Source organism: Heterodontus francisci, unplaced genomic scaffold (genome assembly GCF_036365525.1).
Source record: "Heterodontus francisci isolate sHetFra1 unplaced genomic scaffold, sHetFra1.hap1 HAP1_SCAFFOLD_166, whole genome shotgun sequence".
NCBI lineage: Eukaryota > Metazoa > Chordata > Chondrichthyes > Heterodontiformes > Heterodontidae > Heterodontus > Heterodontus francisci.
The window spans coordinates 2659793-2676779 of record NW_027141098.1 but is presented as its reverse complement, the minus strand read 5'-3'; positions in this window follow the sequence as shown (position 1 = coordinate 2676779).

The following is a 16987-nucleotide window of genomic DNA, read 5'->3' as shown; positions in this document are numbered from 1 at the left end:
TGGGGAGTCAAGAGGTGAGTTACTCGCCTCAGGATTCCTAGCCTCTGACCAGCTCTTGTAGCCACGGTATTTATATGGCTACTCCAGTTCAGTTTTCGGTCAATGGTAGCCCCTGGGATGTTGATAGTGGGGGATTCAGCTATGGTAATGCCGTTGAATGTCAAGGAGAGATGGTTAGATTCTCTCTTGTTGAGATGGTCATTGCCTGACACTTGTGTGGCGCGAATGTTACTTGCCACTTATCAGCCCAAGCCTGGATATTGTCCAGGTCTTGCTGCATTTCTCCACAGACGGTTTCAGTATCTGAGGAGTTGCGAATGGTGCTTAACATTGTGCAATCATCAGCGAACATCCCACTTTCTGAACTTATGATTGAAAGAAGGTCATTGATGAAGCAGCTGACGATGGTTGGGCCTAGGACGCTACCCTGAGGAACTCCTGCAGCGATGTCCTGGAGCTCAGATGATTGACCTCCAACAACCACAACCATCTTCCTTTGCACTAGGTCTGACTCCAGCCAGTGGAGGGTTTTCCCCCTGATTCCCATTGATCTCAGTTTTGCTAGGGCTCCTTGATGCCATACTCGGTCAAATGCTGCCTTGATGTCAAGGGCAGTCACTCTCACCTCACCTCTTGAGTTCAGCTCTTTTGTCCATGTTTGAACCAAGGCTGTAATGAGGTCAGGAGCTGATTGGCCCAGGCGGAGCCCAAACTGAGCATCACTGAGCAGGTTGTTGCTCAGCAAGTGCCGCTTGTTGGCACTGTTGATGACATCTTCCATCACTTTAGTGATGATTGAGAGGAGGCTAATGGGGCGGTAGTTGGCCGGACTGGATTTGTCCTGCTTTTTGTGTACAGGACATACCTGGACAATTTTACACATTGCAGGGTGGATGCCAATGCTGTTGCTGTACTGGAACAGCTTGGCTGGGGGCGCGGCAAGTTCTGGAACACAGGTCTTCAATACTATTGCCGGAATGTTGTCAGGCCCCATAGCTTTTGCAGTATCCAGTGCCTTCAGTCGTTTCTTGATATCACGTGGAGTGAACCGAATTGGCTGAAGTTTGGCATTTGTGATGCTGGGGACTTCAGGAGGAGGCCGAGATGGATCATCAACTCGGCACTTCTGGCTGAAGATTGTTGCAAATGCATCAGCTTTATCTTTCGCACTGATGTGCTGGGCTCCCCATCATTGAGGATGGGGATATTTGTGGAGCCACCTCTTCCAGTTAGTTGTTTCATTGTCCACCGCCATTCACGGCTGGATGTGGTAGGACTGCAGAACTTAGATCTGATTCGTTGGTTATGGAATTGCTTAGCTCTGTCTATCGCATGCTGCTTGCACAGTTTGGCATGCAAGTAGTCCTGGGTTGTAGCTTCACCAGGTTGACACCTCATTTTGCGGTATGCCTGGTGTTGCTCCTGGGCTGAGCTAAGCAACAGCAAGGGGCAATGGACAGGACACCGAGGAACATATTGAACAACATCCCAAAGAGTAACATTTTTTTTTATTGTTTCATAGGATGTGGGCGCCGCAGGCCAGGCAGCATTTATTGCCCATCCCGAATTGCCCTTGAACTGAGTGGCTTGCGAGGCCATTTCAAGGGCATGGAAGAGTTAACCACATTGCTGTGGATCGGGAGTCACATGTAGGCCAGACCAGGTAAGGACAGCAGATTTCCTTCCCTGAAGGACATTAGTGAATCAGATGGGTTTTTACAACAATTAACAATGGTTTCATGGCCATCATTAGACTAGCTTTAAATTAAAACATTTTCACTGGTGAAGCAAACTGCTGAGTTGGGTTGTGTCTGGGTGGAAATGAGGCCCAGTTCAAATCCCAAACTCTCTCCCTCCCTCTCTCTCCAGGGGAAGGGATATTTCTCTCAGTCTGGTGTGTGTGGGTTGTGTGCTCGCAGTCGATATCACTTTTGATCCTTTGCTTTCCAACTGGGATTTGTTTGTATTGGGATGTTAATGAGAGATTGTCATGACAACAGAGAGAAAATAGTTTTGGGATCTTGCTGCACCTATTCCTGAGAATCTTTTGCTTTGATTTATCCAATTTAATTTTAATTTACTGTTCTGCTCCTGGAGGCATTTGTTTTACTTTGAAAACTATAATGACAACATGTGAAGAGAGTGAGAGAGTTTTGTGATGTGGAATGTTATTGGACAGGCTGTCCATCCGCCTTGGACAGTGTACTTCACCCAGAGGCAGGATTCAATGTGTCTTCCTGCATTTGTGTCTGTCTTTTTATCCCTTATTTCAACGTGCACCTGTTGGATTATGGCCCTTGATTTTTAAAATGGATTAAAGCTTTGGTTAATTTAGGCCTGGCCCGTCATTACGACACGAACATGTCAATCCTCGATGCATTCATTTTGGAAGGATGGGCGGTGGGGAAAACGAGGTGTGATAGTGCTGTTAATGCTGGACGAGACAATACATTAGTGAGACAGTATCTTAGATCAAAGGAGCAAGATGTGGAATCAGTTTGGGTGGAACTAAGCAACAGCAAGGGGCAGCAAACATTGGTGGGAGATGTTTAGTAGACCACCAAACTACAGAGGTAATGTTTGACACGGTAAACATCAGGAAATTACAGCTGCATGTAACATGGGCAATGCAGTAACAATGGGCATCTTCAATTTACAGATAGATTGCCTCATCCTAATTAGCACAAATTCTGTGCTGGATGAATTCCTAGTATGTGTACGAGATGGATGACTGGAGCAGTATGTTGAAGAACCAACTAGGGATTGAGCTATTTCAAATTTAGTATTTTGTAATGAGAAATGGCTAATTAATAACCTTGTTGTAAAGGAGCCATTATGACATCCTGACCACAATATGATAGAATTTTACAATTGAAGAAAAGATATATTTCATTCTGAAACTAGGCTTTTAAATCTGAACAAAGGAAACTATGAAGATAAGTCGGGCAAGTTGCCGATGGTGTATTGGGTAAATGCATCAAACGATTTGACAGTAGCCAGACAATGGCTAGTAGTTAAAGAAGTTATTTCATGCTTGACAGCAAATGTACATTCCTCGAAGAAACAAAAACCCAACAGAAAATGTGAATCAATCGTGGCGAACAAAATGAGTTAGTTATCATTAGGGGTAGAGTCAAATCACAGGCAAAACAAACACTTCACCTGTCTGCCCCGGAATGAATAGTAAAATTTGTGGCTATTTTTTGTCTATATTCAGACAATATCGGCAACAAAGTATATTATATGGTGGGATGCTGCAGTATGGTGGGAAAAGCAACTTAAAAACAATTATTCACAAGTCCAGTCCAACTTAACTACAGATTAGACCCCGAAAGGTAATAAATGCCAACAATCTTGACCTTGTTGGAGGATCTTAAACTCTGCTCTGTATGGCTTTCAGAAAATTAAACATTACACATGCACTACAAGATGAACGGTTACACGTCGGTTAGGTTACACAGAATTCCAGGAAAATTGCACTAAAATCCCAGTGAATATTCCTGGAATATTCCTGGAATACCCTAACAGAAAATCCGGAGCGGAACCCCGTAGGCGGTCATGTGTCACCTTTGGCATGTTTCCGGCAGTTCCTGCAGCCATACTGGTGCCAAACGTCGTGTCCTGCACTCCTTTGGACCCCACCAGAAAGGCCGAGAGGGGGGTTTTGACGACTGGGCAACTCTCAAACTCCATAAATTTGCCCAGGCATGCGCCATGGAGAGGTCACTCCATAGTTGCCTCACAGCGACTGAAACAACACGGAAGGCAGCAGTTACGGGTTATAAGTCCAGATAAATTGGCGTAGAAACTGGGAGCCACGGGTTGCCTTTGTCGGTGGGAGAGGTCATTGCACCTCACTGGACAGCTACCGCCCGCCTCAAACCGGGCAGCCCCCGGTCAATAAGGTTCTGTCCCGCCACAGTCTGCCTGCTTCAATGGGTGCTTGGAGCTCAGGGTCATTGCCCGAAAGGTGGACTGATACACCGCACCAAACAACATGAAAAAAGGAAAGAAGGTACCAGCCCTTCCCTTTGCAAGCTGGAACGTCAGAACTATGTGTCCTGGCCTGTCGGAAGACCTTACACAAATCAACGATTCTCGGAAGACCGCCATCATTAACAACGAGCTCAGTAGACTCAATGTGGACATTGCAGCACTTCAGGAGACTCGCCTCCCCGCGAGTGGCTCTCTAGCAGAGCAAGACTACACCTTCTTCTGGCAGGGCAGGGATCCTGAAGAACCAAGACAGCATGGAGTGGGCTTCGCCATCAGAAACTCCTTGCTCAGCATGATAGAGCCTCCCTCAAATGGCTCGGAACGCATACTGTCCATCCGACTGCTCACCACCTCTGGTCCAGTACACCTACTCAGCATCTATGCTCCAACACTCTGTTCCGCACCTGAAGCTAAAGACCAGTTCTATGAACAACTCCATAACATCATTAGCAGCATCCCCAACACCGAACACCTATTCCTGCTGGGGGACTTTAATGCCAGGGTTGGGGCCGACCATGACTCATGGCCCTCCTGCCTTGGGCGCTATGGCGTTGGAAGGATGAATGAGAACGGGCAGAGACTGCTTGAGTTGTGTACCTATCATAACCTCTGCATCACCAACTCGTTCTTTCACACTAAACCCTGTCACCAGGTTTCATGGAGGCACCCAAGATCACGTCGTTGGCACCAGCTAGACCTCATTGTCACAAGGCGAGCCGCCTTAAACAGTGTTCAAATCACACGCAGCTTCCACAGTGCGGACTGCGACACCGACCACTCCCTGGTGTGCAGCAAGGTTAGACTCAGACCAAAGAAGTTGCATCATTCCAAGCAGAAGGGCCACCCGCGCATCAACACGAGCAGAATTTCTCACCCACAGCTGTTACAAAAATTTCTAAATTCACTTGTAACAGCCCTTCAAAACACTCCCACAGGGGATGCTGAGACCAAGTGGGCCCACATCAGAGACGCCATCTATGAGTCAGCTTTGACCACCTACGGCAAAATTGCGAAGAGAAATGCAGACTGGTTTCAATCTCATAATGAAGAGCTGGAACCTGTCATAGCCGCTAAGCGCATTGCACTTTTGAACTACAAGAAAGCCCCCAGCGATTTAACATCCGCAGCACTTAAAGCAGCCAGAAGTACTGCACAAAGAACAGCTAGGCGTTGCGCAAACGACTACTGGCAACACCTATGCAGTCATATTCAGCTGGCCTCAGACACCGGAAACATCAGAGGAATGTATGATGGCATGAAGAGAGCTCTTGGGCCAACCATCAAGAAGATCACCCCCCTCAAATCTAAATCGGGGGACATAATCACTGACCAACGCAAACAGATGGACCGCTGGGTTGAGCACTACCTAGAACTGTACTCCAGGGAGAATGCTGTCACTGAGACTGCCCTCAATGCAGCCCAGCCTCTACCAGTCATGGATGAGCTGGACATACAGCCAACCAAATCGGAACTCAGTGATGCCATTGATTCCCTAGCCAGCGGAAAAGCCCCTGGGAAGGACAGCATTATCCCTGAAATAATCAAGAGTGCCAAGCCTGCTATACTCTCAGCACTACATGAACTGCTATGCCTGTGCTGGGACGAGGGAGCAGTACCCCAGGACATGCGCGATGCCAACATCATCACCCTCTATAAAAACAAAGGTGACCGCGGTGACTGCAACAACTACCGTGGAATCTCCCTGCTCAGCATAGTGGGGAAAGTCTTTGCTCGAGTCGCTCTGAACAGGCTCCAGAAGCTGGCCGAGCGCGTCTACCCTGAGGCACAGTGTGGCTTTCGTGCAGAGAGATCGACTATTGACATGTTGTTCTCCCTTCGTCAGATACAGGAGAAATGCCGTGAACAACAGATGCCCCTCTACATTGCTTTCATTGATCTCACCAAAGCCTTTGACCTCGTCAGCAGACGTGGTCTCTTCAGACTACTAGAAAAGATCGGATGTCCACCAAAGCTACTAAGTATCATCACCTCATTCCATGACAATATGAAAGGCACAATTCAACATGGTGGCTCCTCATCAGAGCCCTTTCCTATCCTGAGTGGTGTGAAACAGGGCTGTGTTCTCGCACCCACACTTTTTGGGATTTTCTTCTCCCTGCTGCTTTCACATGCGTTCAAATCCTCTGAAGAAGGAATTTTCCTCCACACAAGATCAGGGGGCAGGTTGTTCAACCTTGCCCGTCTAAGAGTGAAGTCCAAAGTATGGAAAGTCCTCATCAGAGAACTCCTCTTTGCTGACGATGCTGCTTTAACATCTCACACTGAAGAATGCCTGCAGAGTCTCATCGACAGGTTTGCGTCTGCCTGCAATGAATTTGGCCTAACCATCAGCCTCAAGAAAACGAACATCATGGGGCAGGATGTCAGAAATGCTCCATCCATCAATATTGGCGACCACGCTCTGGAAGTGGTTCAAGAATTCACCTACCTAGGCTCAACTATCACCAGTAACCTGTCTCTAGATGCAGAAATCAACAAGCGCATGGGTAAGGCTTCCACTGCTATGTTCAGACTGGCCAAAAGAGTGTGGGAAAATGGTGCACTGACACGGAACACAAAAGTCCGAGTGTATCAGGCCTGTGTCCTCAGTACCTTGCTCTACAGCAGCGAGGCCTGGACAACGTATGCCAGCCAAGAGCGACGTCTCAATTCATTCCATCTTCGCTGCCTTCGGAGAATACTTGGCATCAGGTGGCAGGACTATATCTCCAACACAGAAGTCCTTGAAGCGGCCAACATCCCCAGCTTATACACACTACTGAGTCAGCGGCGCTTGAGATGGCTTGGCCATGTGAGCCGCATGGAAGATGGCAGGATCCCCAAAGACACATTGTACAGCGAGCTCGCCACTGGTATCAGACCCACCGGCCGTCCATGTCTCCGTTATAAAGACGTCTGCAAACGCGACATGAAATCGTGTGACATTGATCACAAGTCGTGGGAGTCAGTTGCCAGCATTCGCCAGAGCTGGCGGGCAGCCATAAAGACAGGGCTAAATTGTGGCGAGTCGAAGAGACTTAGTAGTTGGCAGGAAAAAAGACAGAGGCGCAAGGGGAGAGCCAACTGTGCAACAGCCCCAACAAACAAATTTCTCTGCAGCACCTGTGGAAGAGCCTGTCACTCCAGAATTGGCCTTTATAGCCACTCCAGGCGCTGCTTCACAAACCACTGACCACCTCCAGGCGCGTATCCATTGTCTCTCGAGATAAGGAGGCCCAAAAGAAGAATTCCTGGAATAATCAATGCTGCAAATGATCCCCACAGACTCTCACCTGGTCTGTATTTTTAATCTCACCAGGTACCCACTGATCGATGATCAGTCGTTCAGGAGGGATCTTCTTCCAATAGCTGGCCCAGCTATCTGGACTGCAGTGTCAGATAAAGGAAAGGGACCCCCTTATATCCAGGAATGACCCTCACTCTCCCCTCGTACACCATGTCACTGGGCTCAGTGTTAGGGTCTTTCCCTGCATGATCAATCCCTGTGTGTGATCAATATATTTTCCTATACTGCCTGGACCACCCCACACACACATTGCATTTGCTTCTACATTCCAAGCCTCACCCGGACCTAATTTCTTGCCATTAAAAGACTCCATTTTATTCTCCATATCCTGCCTTCTTGTAATTCCAGGCCTTTGGTCATTCATTATCCATATCTTGTCTTAGGAATGCAGCACGGAGGACATTCCAGACCCATTTCTGTTGAGTGTTTACTTGTGCAAGTGATTTGACCATTTTAATTTTAAAAACTTTTTTAACCCTTGTCTTCCCACAAAGATCAAGCTCGCAAATTCAACAGTGTCCACTTTGACTTCATCCCATCGTGTTCTCTCACAGGATAGCAGGTATAACTGACCAGTGCTGTTTTGCAGGGATTGGTGCGGGGACCCTTGCTGTTTCTAGTGTACATTAATGATGTAGATATGAATATAGGAGGTATGATCAGTAAGTTTGCAGATGAGACGAAAATTGATGGTGTCGTAAATAGTGAGGAGGAAAGCCTTAAATTACAGGACGATATCTGTGGGCTGGTAAGATGGGCGGAGAGGTGGCAAATGGAATTTAATCCAGAGAAGTGTGAGGTGATGCACTTTGGGAGGACCAACAAGGCAAGGGAATATATAATGAATGGTAGGACTATTGGAAGTACAGAGCGTCATCGGGACATTGGTGCACTTGTCCATAGATCACTGAAGGCAGCAGCACAGGTAGATAAGGTGGTTCGGATGGCATATGGGATACTTGCCTTTATTAGCCAAGGCATAGAGTGTAAGAGCAGGGAGGTTATTGATGGAGCTGTGTAAAACACTAGCTCAGCCACAGTTGGAGTACTGTGTACAGTTCTGGGTGCCACACTGCAGGAAGGATGTGATTGCACTGGAGAGGGTGCAAAGGAAATTCACTGGGATGTTGCCTGGGCTGGAGCATTTCAGCTATGAAGAGAGACTGGATAACTGGGGCTGTTTTCCTTCGAGCAGAGAAGGCTGAGGGGGGACATGATTGAGGTATACAAAATTATGAGGGGAATTGATAGGTTTGATAGGAAGAAACGTTTTCTTTTAGCGGAGGTGTCAATATCCAGGGAGTACAGATTTAACGGTAAGGGGCAGGAGGTTTAGAGGGGATTTGAGGACAATTTATTTCACCCAGAGGGTGGTTGGAATCTGGAACGTTCTGCCTGAAGAGGTGGTAGAGGCAGGAACCCTCCCAACATTTCAGAAGTATTTCGATGAGCACTTGAAATGCCACAGAATACAAGGCAACGGGCCAAGTGCTGGAAAATGGGATTAGAATAGGTAGGTGCTTGATGGTGGGCACGGACACGATGGGCCTAAGAGCCTGTTTCTGTGCTGTATAACTCTATGACTCTCCGACTCTATAATTGTCGTCAAAGTGTTCAGCTGAAATTTGATCAGTAACATTGTTATTTCAGTCCATATTGACAGTGCACAGTTACCTTACTGATGTAATAAGGTCTTATAGTATCTATTCCTCCCACTGGGGCAAAATTTCACTGGCTCAACAATCTCACCAAATACTAAAACATTCCACAATGCATGACTCTCAAATTCAACACAGGTTTCCTTTTCTGAGTCTTGCTGGACTGTTCTGATTCTCTGAGGGATTACTGATGCTTATCCTCCACATGAGCAGTCGTCCTTATCCCGTGTGCCTGTCCTGCTCCCAAACCCGGCATCTGCTTACATTTAGGCAAGTGATACAGGAGAGTCTCAGTGACTGAGGCAGGTGAGTCTTGAGGCTGAGCCAGGCACAGTGAGTGACCCGTGTTAATCCGACACTCCAGGGAATGTTTAAACGGAGCTGTACTCTGTATCTAACCCGTGCTGTACATTCTCTGAGTGTATTCGATGGGACAGGGTAGATGTGCAGAAGTTATCCCTTCATTTCATCTCTGGGAAATTGGAGAAGCCAGGGTTCTTCTCTGTGTCTCTCTCTGTCCTCCTCTTTATATCTCTCCCTCCTGCTGTTTCTGACACTGGGAGAGAGACAGAGAGAGAGAGGGTTAGATATGCAGACAGAGAGAGGGCTGCAGATAGGGACAAGGTTGTAGAGAGTGAGATTGATGGGATGAATTGAAAGGGAGAATGTAAGAGATATTGATTTGATGTAATCCTTCACTGCTGTGTACAGAAACAGAGAAAGGTCGGTGTCGAGAGTGAAATATTGGTAGAGAGGTAGAAATGTAAATGAAGTTGGGGCACAGGCGGCCGGTTCTGATGATCCAGAAGGAAAATGCTCCTTTGTAAACCTTCAGCAAGCTATTCCACCATGGGAGCCATCACACCCTCATGATATTGTTGTGTAAATCTTGTCATGTATGCCGCTGCTAATTCCAGCCTATCCAATCTTTCCTCATAGTTAAAATTCTCCATTCCTGACAACATCTTCTGTAAATCTCCTCTGTACCCTCTCCAGTGTGATCACACCCTTCCTGCAATGAGGTCACCTGAACTGTGCACAGTACTCTGGCTGTGGTCGAACCAGTGTTTTATGCAGTTCAAACATAACCTCCCTGCTCTTATTTTCTACACATCGGCCAAGAAAGGAAATTATTCCATAAGCCTTTGTAACCACCTTATCCACCTGTCCTGTTACCCACTGGAATCAGTGGACATTCACTCCAAGGCCCCTCTGTTCACAGACAGAGAGAGTGCTCTTTTAGATTGAAAGAGCAAATGTAAAACATGATCATTTGATGTAATCCTTCACTGCAGTATACACAGACAATCGAGAGAGAGGCATGGAGTGTGAAACTTCGGGGTAGAGGAAGAAAAATAGACGGAGAGGCTAACAAATCGGAAAGGAGTGATAGGCACGGAGAGAGAGGTAATCTCTGGTAATATCTCTTACTGGTACTCTCTCTCCGTGCCTAGCTCTCTATTTCCCTCTCTTCTACTCTTGAAGACCTATTTCTTTTCCATGTTATTCATTTTCCAAGAGTATCTCTCCCTTTTCTCTCTCTGTCTCCCACTGTACACTATCGCAGTCTCTCCCTTTTGCTCTCAGGATGGGAAGAGGGAGAAAGAGAGCAGAGAAAAGGTGTCGCAGATAGTGAGAGAGGAGAAAGAGACAGAGGAAGAGTGAGGCTGGCTTGGGAGAGGGATCTTTACTCAGTATCTAACCCCGTTTTATTTCTAACCCCGTGCTGTGTGATGGGGACAGTGTAGATGGAGCTTTACTCTGTATCTAACCCCCGTTTTATTCTTTTTTTGGGAGCTTTACTCCGTATCTAACCCCCTTTTTCTTTGTGGCCTTTATTCCCCAGCCCCCTTTTATATTTTTCATGATGAGTGGGCCTTTATTCCTCAGGCCCCTTTATATACATCTTATATATTTTTTAAATAACATTATTATAAACAGAAATAAACAAAAACGCAAATTAAAATGCCATTCTCGGCGTCGACGATGCACTCCAGTCTCTGCGGTGCCCAACGGTCGCGGAAGGCCTCAAGCATACTGGTGGACACCGCATACTACTTCTCCAGGGACACCCAGGCACGAACATAACCGGGGAAGAGGAGCAGGCAATCGGGGAGGACGGAACCCCGACGGCCGCAGCCTGGATCTGTTAATTGCTACCTTGGCCAGGCCCAGGAGCAGACTGATGAGGGGATCCTCCTCCTGGCCCATGCCCTTCTGCTCCGGGTGCCCAAAAATCTGGAGCGTGGGACTGAAGTGCAGCCAGAAATTGAGGAGCAGCCCTTTCAAATACTCAAATAGGGGCTGCAACCTCGCACACTGCATAAAAACATGGATCACCGACTCGTCCAGGCCGCAGAACGTACAGGTGGCCTGCGAGTCCGTGAACCGACTTAAAAGCCTATTGCACGGGACTGCCCTGTGCAACACCCTCCACTCCAGGTCCCCGATGGAAAAGGGGAAGACACCCGCAGAGAGAGACCTCCATTGGGGTTTCCCTCACCACCAGAATACAACGTGGACCGCCAGGGCGTGTCCGGCCGACTGACGAGGGCGAGAAAGTGCAGAGAGTGCAGGAGCAGCCCATACAGGAAACCCACCACGCCGATTGGAATGGCACGGAGGGCATTTCCGAGAGCCAGATCAGGTTGTGCAGGACCGGCTCCCGAGGAGGGTTTCGGGAACTCGGTCCGATGAGCAGTTCCTACTAAATGGGGGTCAGCTCTGCCGGGAGCGCTCCACACTCCCGAGCCCCCTCGCCACCCACAGTGAGGGGCGTCCCGGGGGTTACGGCTACTCCTCCGCCCGCCGGACCGTCCTCGGAGTCGACCATCTGGACAGCCGAGGCGCTCACCGCCGCAGGCGGGGGAGTGCCCTGACTGGAGGCGACCATGTTCCAGACTCGGAATAGATCTCGATAAATGACAGGCAACACCCTCAGAGAGGCGCGGCTAACGGACTCCACCGGGAGCTGCGTGTCATCTTGAAGGCAATGAGACTGGCGGAAAAAATACATCACCAGCGCACACCATCTGGGAGGATGCTAGATGTACAGGTATCTCTGCAGGGTCCGAAGGCGGAGAGTCGCAGCCTGGGTGCGGACGCACACCAGCGACAGGACACCCTCCTCGATTGGGAGACTCAGGACTGCGGCAGAGACCCAGCGTTTCCTCTTGCCCCAGACGAAATCGACGAGTTTCTTCTGGATCTTGGTGGCAAATGCAGGGGGCGGAGCCAAAGTGACCTACCGGTACCACAATATGGAGGCCACCAGTTGGTTTATGACCAGCGCACGGCCCCTGTAGGAAAGCACTTGGAGCAGTCCAGTCCACTGACCCAGCCGAGTGGTGACTTTCGCCACCAACCCCTGCCAGTTTGCCGGCCAGGTTTCCTCAGCGGGGCTAAGGTGAACTCCCAGATAGAGGAGGTGAGTGGTGCTCCACGCAAAAGATGTCAACTCCTCCGGCAGGGAGTCCACCCGCCACTGACCCACCAGGAGTCCAGAACATTTCTCCCAATTGATCCTCGCAGAGGACACGGCAGAAAAGGTCTGCTGGCAGTCGCGCATCCTCTGCAAGTCAGCGGGATCTGTGACAATGAGGAGCACGTCGTTGGCGTAAGCCGATAGGATGACCCGCATGGCCGGCTCACGCAGAGCCAATCCCGTCAACCTCCTGCGAAGCTGGCACAGGAAGGGCTCCACGCAGATGGTACACAATTGGCCGGATATTGGGCATTCCTGTTGCACTCCTCTCCCAAAGCAAAGGGGCGCCGTCAAAGACCCATTAACTTTGACTAGACACTCTGCGGCGGCATACAAAAGTCGGACCCGGGACACGAAATGCGGCCCGAGTCAGAAAGCGTGCAGAGTCCCGAAATGGTATTCATGATCCACCCTGTTGAACGCCTTCTCCTGATCGAGGGAGAGAAAGGCGACTGACTGACCAGTCCTCTGGGAAAGATGGATCAGGTCCCGGACTAGGTGGATGTTGTCCTTGATGGACCGGCCCGGGACCGAGTAGGGCTGGTCGGGGTGGATCATGTGGGCCAGCACGGAGCCCAGGCGGGTAGACACAGCCCGGGCAAAGATCTTATAATCCGTGCTGAGGAGGGAGACTGGATGCCAGTTTTTAAGCAGGCGGAGATCACCCCTCTTCGGCAGCAGGAAGATGACTGCCCTGTGCCACGAGAGGGGCATCTCCCCGGTCGCCAGGCTTTCCCCCTGGACCCGCGCGTAATCGTCCCCCAGGACAACCCAGAACTCCCCGAGGAACTCCACGGTCAGCCCGTCCAGCCCTGGGGATTTGCCCCTTGAGAGCTGGTGGAGGGCGCCGGTCAGCTCTGCCAACGTGAGCGGAGCCTCCAACGTTTCGGCACCCTCTGGGCTGACCGGTGGCATGTCCTCCCACAAAACTCTGCGCGTGTCCTCGCTGGACGGATCTAGTGAGAACAACGCACTGCAAGAAGTACAGACCAGGAGGCCCATTCACTTCGGATCCGTGAAGGAGGATCCGTCATCGGCCAGAAGCTCAACGAGCTGCTTACGGACACCACGCCGTTTTTCCAGTCAGTAGAAGAAGGGTGAGGCGCGGTCCACATCTTCCAGGAGCTGGATCCGCGACCTCACGTACGGGCCCCGGGACCCTATGTGCTGCAGGTCCCTCAGCGCGCCCTTCTTCTCTTTGTACGCCTGCCACAAGACCGGGTCCATGACGGCATGACCGAGGTGGGACACCAGGTCGAGCACCTCCCTCTCTAGGTGCCCGATCTCAGCTTTCCGCCTCTTGGTCGACACCTTCGCATACGCCTGGCAGAAGACGCAGATGTGAGTCTTGCCCACATCCCACCATAGCCTCAAGGAGGGGAAGCCCCCTGCTGCCTTTTCCAGTCGGCTCAGAATCGATGTAACGTGTCCCGGAATCGCTCGTCCTCCAGCAGCCGATTGTTAAAGTGCCAGTACGCGGACCCCGCCCGCGTGCGGAGCGGAATGAACTCCGCGCACACCGCGGTGGTCCGAGCACGGCACCAGCCGCATGGACACCGCCGAGACGCGGGAGAAGTACGCATGCAAAATGTAGAGGCGGTCGATTCGGGACCCTCCTCCTCCAGACCTCCACGTGAAGGCGCTGGAGTCGGGATGGAGATTCTGCCAGATGTCTACCAAGTTAAGGGAGCTGATAAGTTCCCTCAACTTGTCCACCGACGCTTGGCCGCGCTGGGGACCGGAGCGATCCCCCACCTCGAGGGTGCAGTTAAAATCCCCCCCGAGGAAGAGGCACTCGCCGCTGTCGATGGAGCTCAAGAGAGTAGACACTTCGTCCAGGAGGCGCACTTGCAATGCGCCAGACCTGGGAGCGTACACGTTCACAAAGTGGAGCGGCACGCTACCCAGGCGAACGGCAAGGTGGAGCAAGCGGCCCGGCACCAGCTCCTTTGACCCCCAAGATCTCCGGCTGAAAAGTCGGGGCCAACAAGATAGCCACCCACTAGAAATAGGGGTGAGGTGACTCATGTGGACCCCACCCTGCCACTCCAGGAGCCAGGTGGCTTCATCTCCCGGAACGGTGTGGGTTTCCTGCAGAAAGCTCACCGCGTATCTCCCTTCCCTGAGGACTGAGAGATTGTGAAATCTGCGGTGAGACCCCCTGCTGCCATTGATGTTGAGTTTGGCTATAGTTATCTTCATGTCAAAGGTACTTAAAACCCGTCACCAACACATCACTGTGAGGAGGGAGTGGAAGTGCACCTGTCCCTCCACTCCCCCAGCAACCCATTGGGGAACACATTAAAACGGCGCGTCTCAACCAGTTTCATGCCCGCGCGCTTGCCCACTTTCTTGAGGGCAGCATGGTCGGACTGTATGATTAGCGCAAGATTCAACCAATGGCCGAGGGCCAGCTGAACTTCATTGTGGCAGCCCCTGGAAGCTGCGAGGAAATCCCAGAGTTCCGCCGTGGGGATGAGGGGAGATTCGGTGGGAGGCACGAGGGACTCACCACCTCACTGGTGATGGAATCAAGATCATCCTCCGTGCCCCACACCGAATCCTCCTCCTCCTCCGGGTCATCACTGCCAGTGGCCGACACATCCACCACACACTGTGCGGCGGACGTCGCGGCCGCGCTAGCTGGTCCTGCCTCCATCACGATCCCACCCCCAGAATGGATGGCGGAGGTCTCCTCTCTGGGTTCTAAGATGGAAGTGGAGCCTGTAGGCGCCAACGGTCCAGGAGACCCCAAACCCCGCCTCCAACCCCAGGCCAATCAGTGGTCCAGGGAGTCGGGTGTTCCCGGCTCCGGAAATCCAGCCGGACCCTAAACCGGAAGCGGAGAGAGGAGGCCATCTCTCGCTCCGCCAGCACCCACAGGCCCAGGAGATGGGGCAGCATTCTCGGTTATAACTGGGTCGGGTGTCTCCTGGTTGGTGGTGGACTCTGGCTGGTAGTGCCGACCATCTGGGGCCTTGCCCTCCCCTCCACTAAGGGCACCCGACCCAGTGGCAGAATGGGCGGTCCCCAGTCTCCCCTACCACAATCAGGGCTCCACTGGCTTCCCCCAGAGGGTCCACATGTACAGGTGTCTCCCCCTCCCGTCCATCCAGAGGAACAGGGAGCTCCTGCCCAAACCTATCAGCCTTGATGTTGGTGGAGGTGGTAGGGGGAACCCTGAGGACCCGAAACAGGAGAAAACCCCCCTCCAATAGATGGACCTGCACCTCAGGACCCCTTGATACCTCTGTGGAGGGGTGCCTTCCCCTCTTTTTCCCACGAGCCGAGGCTCAGAGACAGCCATGTCATCAGAGGCCTCTGCCTCCGCACCCTCCTTTTTTTTTAGTCACCCTGGGCCTGAGCCAAGCCCTGGGAGAGGTGGATTCCTTGGGAACGGGCTTCGGGCTGAGCTCAGGCTCGGGTTGTGTCAATGTGTCCAGGGGACGCGCCTCTTGATGTTTCTTTTTCCTCCGCGTCTTCCTTCCACTCGGACGTACACTCCCCTCCCCTGGACTTCCTTCACTCTTGTCGACTTTCTGTGGTATTGAGCTCTCGGTATCTGACATAAGCTTCCCTTTTGTGCCTTATCCCACCCAGTTTGATCCTTGTTATCCAAGGGGCTCTAGATTTGGGAGTCTTACTCTGTTTGTCTTTGTGGGAAAATATTTGTTCTCAACCCGCACTAACTCTCACTGCTCTGACAAACATTTACCTTCAGGTAGCTGTTTCCAATCCAGTTTGCTAAACCCTCCCCCCCCTGAAACTGCCATCTCCTCTGATCCCCCTGAACGACCCTCACATCCTTCCTAATGTGTGGTGACCAGAACTGGATGCAATATTCCAGTTGTGGCCGAACCAGAGCTTTGGAAAGGTTTAGCATAGCTTCCATGCATTTGTACCCACAACTATTTATGAATCCTGAGATGCCACATGCTTTGCTGACTGCTCTCTCAATATGTCCTGCCACCTTCAAAGATGTATGTACATGTATCCTTAGTTCCCTCTATCCCTGCACACTCTCTAGAACTGTGCCATTAAGTCTATATTGCCTCTCCCTATCACTTCTGCCAAAATACATCAGCTCACATTTCCCTGTATTAAATTCCATCTGCCACTTGTCTGCCCATTCTGCTCAACTATCAATGTACTGTTGCAATCGATTGGCGTAATCCTCACTGTTTGCATCTCCTATAAGTTTGGCATCATTGGCAAACATTAAAAATGTACTCAAACACTAAAACATTCCAAAATGCGAGGCTCACAAATTTAACACACGTTTCCTTTTCTGAGTCTCGCTGGTCAGTTCTGATGTTCTGTTGGGTGGCATCAGCGTGGATTTTGTGTTCTGTCTTAAACCCACAAGCATTTTACTCAGAGATGGGATTATTACCCACGGAGCCACAGCTGGCTCCAATGTTCCCTGAAAATGTAGTTGTTGTGCACAGCCAGTTATTTTTTTCGTGCACTGTCCCTTTAAATATTTGCAGAATCTTTGCAGACCTGTTATTTATCACGGAACAGGAACTGCGTGGTCCCTTC